Raw genomic sequence first — 14,047 nt, forward strand, 5'->3', positions numbered from 1 at the left:
CACGCCTCCAGGTGTGCCAACTCCAGGGAGTCAGGAACCACCTTGAGTTTTTTTTTACATTGTGACTTTTAAAATCAGAGAGACCTCAGAACTATCACCCTACAATTTCACTGATCTCACGTAACATTTATAATCTACTAATGTTTTGGGAAATGATTAGAAAATTAAGAGTGTTTTGAAGCAAATCCCAGATATCACATCCTATTATTTTGCTCATAACTACCTACGATAAATCTCTAGCAAATATACACACTTTTTAAACAAAAAAATACAAGGTTATGTTTTGTATCCTGAAGGTGTTCAGAGAATGTAATCTCTGTGTAATTTAAAGATTATTTTATATAATTCAGGTGAAAAGGAAGATGTAGGCGCAAAAATGTTCATCATAGTTTTACTTCTAGCAGCCCCTAAACCGAAAGGAGCTAACCTATGAAACTAACAGCAGAAGAATGGGATCATAAATTATGGAACATCCACTTGATGCAGTGTGGTGCATTCATTACAGTTCATAGTTGTGAAGACTACACGGCCGCATGGGAGCTGGTGCCCACCCACACTCACTGCTTGGGGCTGGGGGCGGAGGGCCCTGCACGTGGCCTTGCTGCCTGCAGAGCTAGGATCTGGAGCAAGTGCTCCACCTCCCCAGCCACACCCAACTGGACCAAGGTGTGTTCACCTGAGTTAGTGACAGCCAATCTACCGTCTGAATAGAGACCTCTGACTTTTGTGCCCTAACTGGATGGAAAAGACAAATTAGGCCAATTAAATCAGGATTTGACTTTAAGAGCTAGAGAGAGGATGATTGAAAAGTGTGGAACTGTAAGGTCATGTAGTTTGGGGTGGCCGTTATTGGCAATATGCAACTGAAGTTATGAGAATGCAGAACAGAAGTGCAAAGACGAGCAGGGATCCCACCAAAGCCACTGATGGAGCAGCTTCAGTAGCTGATGGCTTTGCACGTCCTAGCTCCAGTGCCTGTGGAGCTTAGCGGTCAGGTTCCTGTCCTTGGAGTTCTGTAAGATTAGGTGCATGCGCACAACTTTTTTCTGAGATAATTTAACTTGACTAAGCGATTGTTCCTTGCAACCAAATTGGCCCTAAGACAAAAGTGTTCACCATATAAGGTTGAGTGAAAAAAAGAAGGCAGCGTTGTAACTATATTTATAGTTACATGAAATGATGGCATAAAATCAAGGACTAAAAGTGAACAGAGAAAATGAAAGCAATTAACATGTTAGAGTGGTGGAATTACAAGGTGATTTTTTTTCCTCTTTTATTTTTGCTATTGGTGTTCGTGGTGTAAGCCCTAAAACTTTAAACTCTAAAAATTCCTTCTAGTTCAATCTGACCCTCTGGCAAGTCTAGTGCCAAGCCTCAAAGAAATAGGCCTCTTCTTCCAACAATTACCTCAGACTTTGAGACCTTTATAGACTATTCTCCCATCCCACCACACTCCCAATACATCTGAGATGATGGCTTGATTTGTGAAGATAAGGTATGTTATTAAAGCAATCTTTACTACCAACAAGGTCCTCCGTACACTTCCAGGAGACATGAAGAGAGATATCAAGTAATTTAGAAAGTTTTTATTTTCACAGTTGTCTAAACATTGTGTTATTTCATAAAAGATTTCCAAAAAAAGCACTCACTCACCTTGATAATTATGAGAAACTATTACAATTTTTTAATATTCATTAAATATGGTCAACTTTTAGGCTAAAATCAATATTTTGAAAAAGTACTAATATTAAATTAAAATAGACTCACTAAGAGTTATCTAACGTTTTCCAGCAGAATAAGGTAGTCTGAATGAGTTGGTAATGCTGAGAGGTGCTGTGGGGGAACGCACACTGGGATGGGAGCAAGCGCTAGTCCCAGCTCCTGACTGGTTAGCTGCTTTCTCCAGCAGACCTCTCCGTTGGAGGCCCGTCTTCCCACCTGCATGTTGTGGAAAGGGACAAACTAGATGAGGGATCTCTAAGGACTCTTTCGGGCCAAATGTAGTTCTATAGTTTTGTACATGATTAATAAAGTACAATTTTTGCTAAGAAGGAAGGAGTACCTGTACCAGCGTGGGGAAAATAAGCCATATACTTAAAAGACCAACTCGTTGCATTGTTTTGAGTCTTCTTCTAATCCTTATCAATGTACATACACATGCACACACCCTTTACTGTTTTTTAGTCAATATGTATGTCTTTTTTCACATGATATGTTATTTGGATGTATACATTTTTCCATAGGGATACACACAGTTTACTCATACAGCATGTTATGTTCTATAAATGCATTGGCAGTATTATATTCAACTCTCCTGAATTTTCCTAGGCTGCCAACTATAATTAAAAAATAAAGGGCTAGCCCCAGTGGCCTAGTGGTTAAGTTCTGCATACTCCGCTTTGGCAGCCCGGGGTTTGGTTCCCTGGCGCAGACCCACAGCACTCGTCTGTCAGTGGCCATGCTGTGGCAGCAGCTCACATACAAAAAGAGGAAGCTTGGCAGTGGATGTTAGCTCAGGGTGAATCTTCCTCAGGCATACATATACATGCTAACCATAAGCCAAGTCTTCAGCATCTTCGGTGCACCCAGAGACCTGGGGAGCAACAGCTATGGAATGACTGGATAAATGGATATCCAGCTATGGATAAAATGACTCTTCAGTGAGCAAGGTTAGAATGTGGACTTGAGACAAGTGCTGTCATAGGCCAGAGCTTGGTACACGTGATCAGATATGCAAACCTTTATCCTAAATCTCCTAACCTAAGGGTGTTGAAGCCCTAATGGTGCCTCTGGATTCCTGCAGAGGGGTAGGTGCTCAGCTTCTGCTCAGGCTCTTTTGGTGCCCTCTGACTGACGTGCATGCTCCTGGCCTGACATCTCAGCCCTCCCAGTGGTCCTCCCAGCCCAGCTTTCCTGCCTCCTCTCTCTCTGCTCCTTCTCAGGCACCAGTCTACTGGTTCTCAACCACAGCGTGCCACAATTACCTGGGAGAATATATCAATTCCTTGAGAACACATCCCAGAATGGGGAGAGAGTGGGCAAAAGAGGGCAAAGATTGCAAAAAATTCCCCTGAGCAATTCAGATTTGCTTTCATGCCTCAACTGAGAACCACTGCTTTGACTACTTACGGCTCCCTCTGTCTCCCTTCTCTACAGCTTTGGTACACATCATTCCCCTTATTGAAATCTCCAGCTGTCAAAATCCAACCCACCAAGTGTACAACGGTACTTTTGCAGAGCAATTTGACAATACCTAGTAATGATGATGATGACACAATCTTTGACCTAGTAATTCTATTCTCTGGTAAATATCCTAGAAACATTCCTGAACGTGAGCACAAGGAGACACATGCAAAAAAATGTTCAATGCATCACTCTCTGAAAGACTGAGAAACTGGAAACAACCTAAATGTCCATCTAAATGTCCATCAACAGAAGAATTGATTTTAAAATTGTGGTACACACACACACACACACACACACACACACACACAGGAATACTATGCAACAGTGAAAATAAACTAGAGCTACATGTATCAACACAAATAATTTATAAAATACATATTTATATACATAAATGTAAAATATGCAAAGGATAAAAGCAAAAAGCAATCTGCAGAAAGATACAATATGATACTATATATTAAATGACATATTATTTCAGAATAATACATAAGTAATAAAAGTATAATGAAATTCAGGGAATAAAAACAACAAATTCAAGGTCCTGGCTACCTCCAGAGGATAGAGGGAGGGGGTTGCAAGTTGGTAGGGGAACACAGGTGGCTTCCATTGATTTAGTAATAGTATTAGTTTCCTGTGGCTGCTGTAACAAATTACCACAAATTTGGCGGCTTAAAACAACAGAAATTTATTCTCTCACAGTTCTAGAGGCCAGAAGGCTGAAATCAATATCACTGGGCTAGAATGAAGGTGTGAGCAGGGCCATGCTCCCTCTGGAGGCTCTAGGGGAGATTCTGCTCCTTACCTCTTCCAGCTTCTGGTGGCTGCCAGCATTCCTGCATTTGTGGCCCCATCACTCCAATCTTCAAATCTTTTTCTGCTGTCTTCACAGGACCTTTTGTGTGTGTGTGTGTGTGTGTGTGTGTGTGTACTTGCGCATGTGTGTGAAATCTCCCTCTGCCTCCCTCTTACAAGGACACTTGTGATGGCATTTAGGGCCCATCCGGATAATCTACCCATCTCAAGACCCTTAACTTAATACATCTACAAAGATCCTTTTTCAAAATTTAACATTCACAGGTTTCAGGGATTAGGACCTGATATCTTTGGGAGGGAGGGCATTTTTCAGCCTACCACAGTAATGTGTTATGTCTTAAGCTGAATGGTGGGAGACAGCAGACAGAGACTCATGGCCCTCAACCTTGAGTTACAGTTATCTGTGCATGCGTCTTACGTCAGACACAGACCGTGAACTTCTCATGGAAACAGAGGTCTCCAGGAGGCTGCAGAGCAGTGTAATGGGAGTAACTCAGTGGGAAGGTTAGAAGACTAGGAGTCACGCTCTAAGAGTGGGGTGTATGAATTTGTCATTTCAGAGGTGGGGCAATTCTGGATAAGATGAGATCCGGGGCATGACACCTAAAACCTGACTCTTGTCATTTTTAGAATTTTTTGTGAATCCCTTTTAAGATGTTAAATTATAATGTTTAAAGAGTGGCCCCTCCTCCAAAAATTAATGAGAGACCTGAAGACTAAAAGGCGAACAAACAAACAAACAAAAAACTTTCAAAACTGAGTGGATTGCATGCCAACTTCTAGCAGTAGAATTTTGAGCACTGAGGACAGGTCAGGGGAGAAAAGTTCCAGTCATATTACGTAGGCAGCCACTCGCTCCACTTGCTTTTAATCCAAGCCCTCTGTCTCAACCCCTCCAACATCAAAAGAGCTGCCAGTGCTCTGTGAGTCAGCTCGGTCCCCAGGAGGTGACAAATGGGCTCAGGAGCTCCCTGGCTGGCATGGGCAGGGTTGGAGGAAGCAGGTGGCCCTCCTTTGTCAGCACAGTTCAGCTGTGACTAAGCACATGTTCATTCTTTGCCTGCAGCCTGGTCCAAGCAGGACTGGCAAGGCCAGAACATGCACCACAGTCAAAGGACTCCCTGCATCCTCCCTCACCAAAGGAGGGTATGGTTGGCAATTTTGCTAGGACCAATCCTACCAAAGGATGCTATGGAAATCTACAAAATTGAGGCTGACATCTGTGGCAATCTGCCTGAGGGCTTTTTGTCGACAAAGTGTACTGTGCATGGGAAACAGTCTAAATGGGTCATTTTTGCACCTGTGGATTACTAATATGAGTAACCTCTCTACCTTGGCAGGCTTAGAAGCTAAGGTTGCTGGCATTTTGTTGGTCAAGTCTCAGCTCAGATGGCATCTCTACAGGCATCTACCTAGAAGTGATTGCCCCAGTTACCTTCCATCCCATCCCCCTTTTGATTTCTTTCTTACCACTTTTCACAATCTGCAATTATCTTGTTTTCTTATTTGCTTATATATTTATCGTCCATCTCTCTCACTAGAATGTAGGCTCTCTGAAGACAGGAACCCTACTTTTTTTGTACACTCTTATATCCTCAGAGGTTAGGATAGTGCCTGACACATACTAGACACTCAATAAATTTTTACTGAATCAATGAACAAATGAATGAACGAATGCAGAGGCTGAATAAATGCCCCAGGACCCAAAAAGAATCAGTCATAGAATAGCAGTGAAAACAGAACCCAAATAAATATAAACATTCTATATTCATGTGCTTCAACATATTCAGCTAAGATGGCTTCCCAATTTGCTATTTCTGCAGTGTTCCCACATTTACCACTGAAATGTCATCCCCTTCATATGCACATCCATTTTCCAACTGGAGAAACTGAAGTCCAGCACAGTGAAATGACTTGAACAAAACTATGTGGCTAGTTATAGTTATGACTTGAACATGGACCCTAATTTCTCTCAGAGAAGTAATTTGCTCATAGGATGATTTGGGAGTTTTACCTCATTTTGTTCCTTTCCCCCACAAATAAAACAACAAACACTTTCCATGAGAAAAGTGTTTTTGTCTCCGTTAGAAAAAAACTGTGGTACAAAGACAGTGTTACATTTGGCAAGTCAATTACCACTACATAGGGGGTTATTTTTGAGGAGTAGTTATTAAGGAGGCAACTTTGGCTAGACTTGATGATACTCGTTATTAGAGATGAGTGAGAGGAGAACATGCTGATCCCCACGGCTACCAGGTACACGAGATGGTCAACACTGAAGTCTTGGACTCAGACTCTGGTTATTTTTAGCATTAAGGATATTGTTTCATACGGTTAAGGGGCAACTGTACCAGGAAGCAGACAACTGACTGATTTCATGAGACCTTCCCAGCATCTAGGGCCATCTGGACAAACACAGCACAGGAAGCATGAGAAACGGGAGCTTCTAATACCCACTTCCCCTCCTCCCATGAGACTGTGCTGCCTCCTTGTGATTTGAGGGGCAAATGCTGATTGCATGTACTTAATACATTGATTGAGGAACTTTACTAATTTCTTAATAAGTCTGGTTGTTTTATCTGTGTCCCGTTCTTATTTTCTTTTTGTATGTTATAGAAAGTATACCCTGGCTCATTCATTCACCCTTTCTTACCTTCTTTCTCCCTGAAAATGTCACCTGTTCTGAAACCTGTTTTGAATTAGAATAGAAAAGTATCACCCTCTGTCATTGGAAGGAGAAAGAACTTTTTTCAGCTCAAACAAATAAAAGCCCTGAGGTGCCATATCTTCTCATAGGTAAGTTCACTGCCAACCAACAGCAAAAGAATTACCCACAGTAAGAGGAGACTGTGAAGATAAGTGATTTACCAAAGAATAGACAGTCACAGAGAATCTTTCTTAGCTCTCAAACAAACATCATCGCTTACTGATATTATTCATTAATTATGTCTAGTATTGTAGCAACCATTTCTACCAGCATTCTAAAGAAAGGCCTCTCCCCTTAAAGTCACAGTGAGCAACCAGTGGGTGGCTTCCTAAGAGACAGTTTTCAATATAGAATGATGGTACCCTAAATGTTAAAACACAAAACTAAAAGAAAAAAGTCACAAAGCAAAGCAACTTAATGAAGAATAACTATTATTTCAGAATAATAAAAAAACAAGGAAAAGGAAACTATTCAGGTATCAGAGCAACTTTCTTAAAACAGAATCCACAGAATATCCTAGAAAACATTACCTTAACCCACCAAATTCAATAAGGTCAAGAAATAGTATGGTAGTTTTCTGCCTGAGGAACAAATATTGATAAGCCATGCAATGTTGTTCGTTATCTGCTCTGAGGACTGGTTTGACTCATTATTTGAATTATGCCTAAGAATGCCAACAGCTCATGTATTAGCTTTGGCAGGAAGGCAGCTATTCTTGTTCTTAGAATCACTGCCTCCAAAAACAAATCCAATGTATCAACTCTAAATTATCTCCTTTGCTCTTAGCTGTTGGTTGGTCAGCCTGTCTCTCCCACTAGGTGGTGAGGGCCTTACGGGCAGGAACCCTGACTTACTGATTTTTGTATCTCCCACTTCTAGTACAGAGGAGTGAAGTTAACACATGCTTGGGCATGGAGCCTGGCTAAAACGTCAATCCCCGTCTGAGTACTTTTTTCTTTTATCTGTTCCATTCTTCAGTCCTATCTTTATGGCGTTTTAAAGACTTTTTAAAATATTTTGACCAAAAGTACCTCAGATTTTGTGTTTCAAATTAGCTCATAACAGATTTACAACATTTTCTGAATGATGGTATTGTTAGTTCCTTTGTGGCTGTTATTTTTCTTTTATTTACTGTGAACTACGATCTCAAAGTCACTAAATAATATACTGGATTCTGAAATGCTAATTATAAATACTATACATTATAAATACTGGGCCGGCCCCATGGCTTAGCGGTTAAGTGCGTGCGCTCCGCTGCTGGCGGCCTGGGTTCGGATCCCGGGCGCGTACCAACGCACCGCTTCTCCGGCCATGCTGAGGCTGCATCCCACATACAGCAACTAGAAGGATGTGCAGCTATGACATACAACTATCTACTGGGGCTTTGGGGGAAAAAATAAATAAATAAAATTTTAAAAAAATTATAAATACTAATTTGTACCAAATATTATGGGTGACTGAAAGCAAGTTATTTCAAGTATTTACAGTTGGGATCCACTCACAGACAATAGTCTTTGGAGTCTCCATATAATCTCCACATCTCATCCACAGCAATGCTTCCAGCTGCCTGCTAAGTGCTCCATCCCCACCTCATTCAGGCTTTACTGCTCAGCCTCCATCATGGGTAACTGCAAACATGACCTCTTTGAAGGGAGGTGCCTTAGAGTCCACATCTAATGTCTGTGGAAATCCAGCAATTCCATCAAGAAAAAACAAAATAAAAATGCCAAAATTTAGGCAAAAAAAAAGGATTAAAAGCACAAGACCCTCCCACGGATGCCAAAAGCACATTGCTTTTAGGAGAATTGACCTGGAGCCTACTTGACTGGCTCATGGTCTACAGGGAAAGATAAACTAGAAAATCAACCATTACAATGTAGGATCCAGAGAACACATAGGATGAGGAGGCTGTAATTGAGGTTAGAATGGGGCATTATGGGAGCAAAGAGGAGGGTCACTTCACCCCGGCCTGGAAAAGTCAGGGAAGGTTTCACTCAGGAGCAAATCCTGAGCCTCGTTTGGATGAACAAGCTAGAGTCAGCCAGAAATAGAAGGGTGAGGAGGCATCATCTCAGGCAGAAGAAAGATTGTCACACAAGAGAACTCAAAGAATTCTGTAGCATCTGGGGTCCAGGGTTTGTGGAGGAGCAGTGGAATATGAAGCTAGATAGGTGGCCAAGGGTCAGACCACCTACAGCCTTCTAAACCATGACCAGGAGTTCAGATTTCAATCTGAAGGTAAAGGGGAGTGATGGAAGGATTTAAATCTAGAAAGTAATTTATAACTTGCATTATAAAAATAAAATCAGAATACCAACTTATTAATTCACAGTAAAAAAAAAAAAAAAATGCCCCTAAAGAGCAGATCAGAAGCTGGAGTCCTCTGGGAAGCAAATACTCCGTCTTCAGGTCGGTTCCCGCGGGTAACAGGGTCTGATGAGGAAGAGGTTGGTGAAGCTCAGGCAGTAGGCTATGGCAGCCTCATTCATTACACAGAGGGATCCCCCTACCACCTGCCCAGACACCTTCCCCCCAGGAAGGGCCCTGTCCTGAGCTGATAATATGGAGCGATGGCTCTGGCAACAGAAGAGGATGCAGAGAGGATGGGTGAGCTGTAACACGTGGTACAGCAGAGGCCTCTGTGGATTATATGAATCTGCATTTGCATGATGGCCATTTTCCTTTCTGCTTGGTTGGAGCCAGCCCACACCATTTTGTATCAAATATTTTGATTATCACTTTATAAGCAGTTTGTTTGTGAGGAATGGAGGCTGGAGTGCCCAGCAGACTGAGGAGGAGAAGAAGCACTGAGATGCGTGAAGATGACAGTGGAGAAACAGGCTGAAGGTCCAGGGAAGCTGAGGGTGACAGGGATGAGAGGCCTAGGGAGTGGAACCGGCCTTGGGTGTAAAAGGACTTGTCCACCAGGCCATTTGAACTTTCTCAAAGCTGGCTTAGCTGGGAGAGAAGTGCTGCTAGCCTAGTTGGCTCCTAAAAGCAGCTGTCCCAGGAGGGAAGAGCTTGGCCAGGTCCCAGAGCCTGGAAAGACTGAAAGTGAAATTCAGTGCCTGTGGGGGGCGGGGAGCAAAAGACATTTGTGCTAAATTCTGCTTGGAGTTATTTTAGCATTGACTTAATTCTATTATATTCTAATCCTTCAAGAAGTATAATCTCACATTTAAGAAGTATGCTATCTTGATTGACCAGAAGATTTTATTCCTGCCCACTCCATATAAATTCTTTTTATTTCTATGTCCCTCTATGGAAAGAGAGAAAGCATGAAACAAAAGCAGTTAACATTTTTACGCATTCTCTTTGACCCTGAAAAATCTGAGAGAGTTTCTCCTGCCACCATAATTCAGTATTTCCAATCTGGAGGGATCTAGCAATATCAAAGTGTGTTTCAGCCATAGTCATCAAGAAAGCACCACAGTCCTGCACCGCAGTGTCCCTAGCACAGAAGCCAACACGCTTCTGGACTCTGTTCTGAATGTGCCAAATGTAACTGCCTTTGACAGCACAGCCAAGCAGTGTATTTAAGAATGTCGGATTATTAGGGGTGTGGTGGACCTTCATAAAATTAAGATAAAATTAGTGTCAACTAAGGGCCTATCTTGGACAGAGCTGGGTTTCCAAGTAGATAAACCATTAACAACAACAGGCAATTAGAAAGAACATTCTAGTTAGTTACCTACAATACAACAGTATAGGTGCCACAGTTAAAAAAAAAAAAACGTCTAGGGACAAAGCTAGTTATCACTTTGGCTTCATTTTTAATTCAATTCAGTTCAAGATGCTGGCTAGGGGCCAGCTTGTCTGGCCATGCTGAGGCGGCTTCCCACATACAGCAACTAAAAGGATGTTAGCTTGGGGACGGTCTTCCTCAGCAAAAAGAGGAGGATTGGCATAGATGTTAGCTCAGGGCTGATCTTCCTTACCAAAAAAAAAAAAAAAAAAAAAAAAGATGCTGGCTAGAAAACCCCATAGATGAGAAACAGCGAGAAGCAAATTCTTTTGTGCCCTAGAATGTTCTTGATAGGAGATATAAAAAAAGATTATTGGAAATCTTCAGCATTTCCTGCTTTATGTTTCACAGATGAGAATGTTTGCACAGAAACTACCAACCCACGCAGCCCCTGCCGCTGGTTTCCCAAGCATGAGCTTTTCTCCAGTCTCCTTTACCTTGATTTCTCCCAACTTCCAGTCCGAGGGAGACACAACTAGACATCAGTTGCTCTTGTGAGAGCTTTGTGGTTCCTACTGAGGGCTTTCCCCCGACCTGCCTTATCCACAGGAGATCACAGAGGGTCTGGAATCCTATCCAGAGCACAGGCCCACTTAATAAGAACACCAGACTGACACAAATAGGAAGATATACCTTCATGAAAATAGCAATATTGCTCTCACAGAGCACAGAACCAAAGTTCAGAGAGACCTAATTAAAACTAGGTGTGTGTGTGTGTGTGTGTGTGTGTGTGTGTGAGTCTAAAAATGAAGTTTTTTTTTTTTTTTTTTTTTTTAGAAAGGGTTCTGAACCTAAAATGAAAAGAAAGAAAATACAATAGAGGGTACCTAGAAAAAGGCCTGGTACATAATAAGCCCTTAACAAAGATTTTTGACTGATTGTTGACAAGACCATCTTCTCCTTGAACCCCTTCTGTGCCTTATTCAGCAGCCTTTCTTGTTTCTATTGTTCCCTTTACAGCATTATAGCTGTTAATACCTCACTCTGCCACGTAGAACAAGATATATAAACAAGATATATACATATAACCCAAGAAATTGATATTTTTAAGGGTAGCATTATTTGAGGAGGAAATTTCAGAACAGTTTATTCATTTGTTCATTGATTTGACCAATATTTATCAAGGGCTTCTCATGGACAGGCACTGATTCCTTAAGTTATGCTGCTGGGGAGTTAAGAGGAGAAATGCACCTGCTCCCGAAGAGGCTGAAGTAGGAGAGACAACACTTAGAGAATTATGATACCATCAGATAGAGAAATGCAAACAGTTCCTGGGGCTCCCAGTGGAGGCAAAGACTAACTCTGCCTGAGTGGAGTGGGGAAGGAAGCAACCTTTGAACTTGGTGATTCCAGGGCAAGAACGGGGGACAGCATTTCACACAGATTAGTAAAGCATGAAAAAGTGAAGGAACATAGGGTGCTCTGGCACCTTGAGAAGGGTGGTGTGACTGGTGTGAAGAACATAGGGAGAGAGGAAGTGGATGTGAAAAGACGGGAAGCCTAGAAAAACAGATGGGGGCAGACGGTGAAGGCCCAAGGATTTTGGACTTCATGCTATGCAACAAGCAGTCACCAAGGACTGAGCTCTGTGAGTGAAAGATCTTCATCTTGCACTGCGGGGAGGGGTCTAATTGTTTGCCTCGTGCCTAACACCAAGTCTGGGGAAGCAGAGCTGAATTTATAAATTAAGGTTCATTACATAACCCAATTTTTTTTTAGTATGAGAGCAGTATAAAGACGAATGGACAATAAGGAAAATGGAGATTGGTCCCTAGACCAATCTGAAGACTGTTACAACAGTCAAATAAATATAATAACATTACATATTTGAGGAACCTCAAAGTAGAACAAATACAAGTGAGCATAAACGTGGTTATTAAAGTAAAACTCTTCCTATAGTAAACAATGACTATATAGGCTTCAAAATACATTTGGGGTTTTCAATGAGGTGTTTATACTAACATCACACGTATTCTGAATCAAAGTCTATACTCCTTATTCCATTATGAGTTCATAGAATAATAAAATGCAATAGAATCTGGCAATATGAGCAGAATGAAATTACAATATATGGCATTGCTTGCTTACTCCTTGCAATAATTTACAAACCAGACCAGCTGACACTTACAGAAAATTTACAGTCACAAAAAACAGTGATTTCTGGCAGGCACAAGACAAATTTGTAGCTTAGCCAAGAAAATAATTTACATTTCCTACTCACCATTCCAAGGCTCTTCACACCACTTATCCTGCCTTCTTTTTTCTTACCATTTTTTGTCTGATAGGTTTTTTAAAAAGTAAGTACTTCTCTAGATTCCCTCAATTCAACTAGTTTTTAAAGGGTTAGGAAACATCTAAGAACTAAGGAAACCTTTGTATACCCGACAGGCGTGCATATGCTCTGAGTCTCCTCAGAAAAGTGTTCTGGCAACTTGGAGGCTTTTGTGGTGAGGCTAAGGAAACCTTCTGCTAGATATCTTTGAAGAGAAGAGAAACGGTGGAGAGTTCCACAGTCGCAAATCAAAGCCATTTTTTAAGCAGAAAATGATTAATCTTTGTCCTTGGCTTTCTCTCTCTCTCTTTTTAATACTTTTTGTATTTTGGCCTCAGTAGCCTGTTCCAATAAGAAGAGAGCCAACTAGCTCAGCCACATAAGGGGATACATTAAAAATATCGCCTCTCCTCCTCCCTATATGTAGCACGAATCAGGCAACCATAATGAAGTCTTCAAAAAGAGAGCAGAAATAATTATCAGATAATTTTTCAACATGTATATATTTTTTAACGTCTGATTTGCCTTGAGTTCAATAGCTACCTCTAGGAGCTGAAACCAGAATGGAAGATTCCATCCAGAATCCCTCTCTTGGTAGCCAAACCCTCAACACACAGGAAATGTAACACAAATACAGCCAAATTCAGCGCTTGGTCTGTTGGGTCCAGATGACTTCCTACAAGAGCGGATCTCAGCAGAGGCAGAGAAGGAGAGCTCTGTGTAGAGACGTTTGGAAATCTTCTTTGGGCCACAGTGAGGAATATAGTGGTTCAATTATTCTAAAACATAAGGAAAAGCTGTACTGGCACTCACAATCTTGTAGTCAAACTAATATTTCATTAATTTTTTAAACATTAAGAAAGTCCTCTTCATCTGCATTCACTTTTAGTGGGGTTAGGAGTGGAAGAAATAATACGAGAGGCCAAAGTTTGACTTTTGATGAGGGACACATTTTTTTGGGTTCTTCAGAAGTTCCTCATCACTTCCTGTTACAATGCTTTTTATTTTATTAACTGTAATAAAATACATTATGTCATACTGTGGTAACTCTTTTCATTAGAGGGTCTCAAAGCAAAGCTCTGCTTAATTAAGGCCCAGTCACAGTTAGGTCTAGGGAGGTGACTGCCTGGCCCAAGCAACAACAAAGAAAATCTGTCCAATAATTTAGAGCATGAAGGGAAGTTTTGTGCATGCCCTTGAAAACAGGATTACCATCGCTGACCTGGACTCCTGCTGACAGGGCAGGAGAGGCAATACAGGTGTTGGAACCTGCCGTGGAAAGGACTCAGGGAGGGAGGCTGCCGTTCTGCTTCCTCCTCAATGA

The sequence above is a fragment of the Ceratotherium simum genome, chromosome 15 (assembly GCF_057802395.1).
Source record: "Ceratotherium simum simum isolate JZ-2026a chromosome 15, ASM5780239v1, whole genome shotgun sequence".
Taxonomy (NCBI): Eukaryota; Metazoa; Chordata; class Mammalia; order Perissodactyla; family Rhinocerotidae; genus Ceratotherium; species Ceratotherium simum.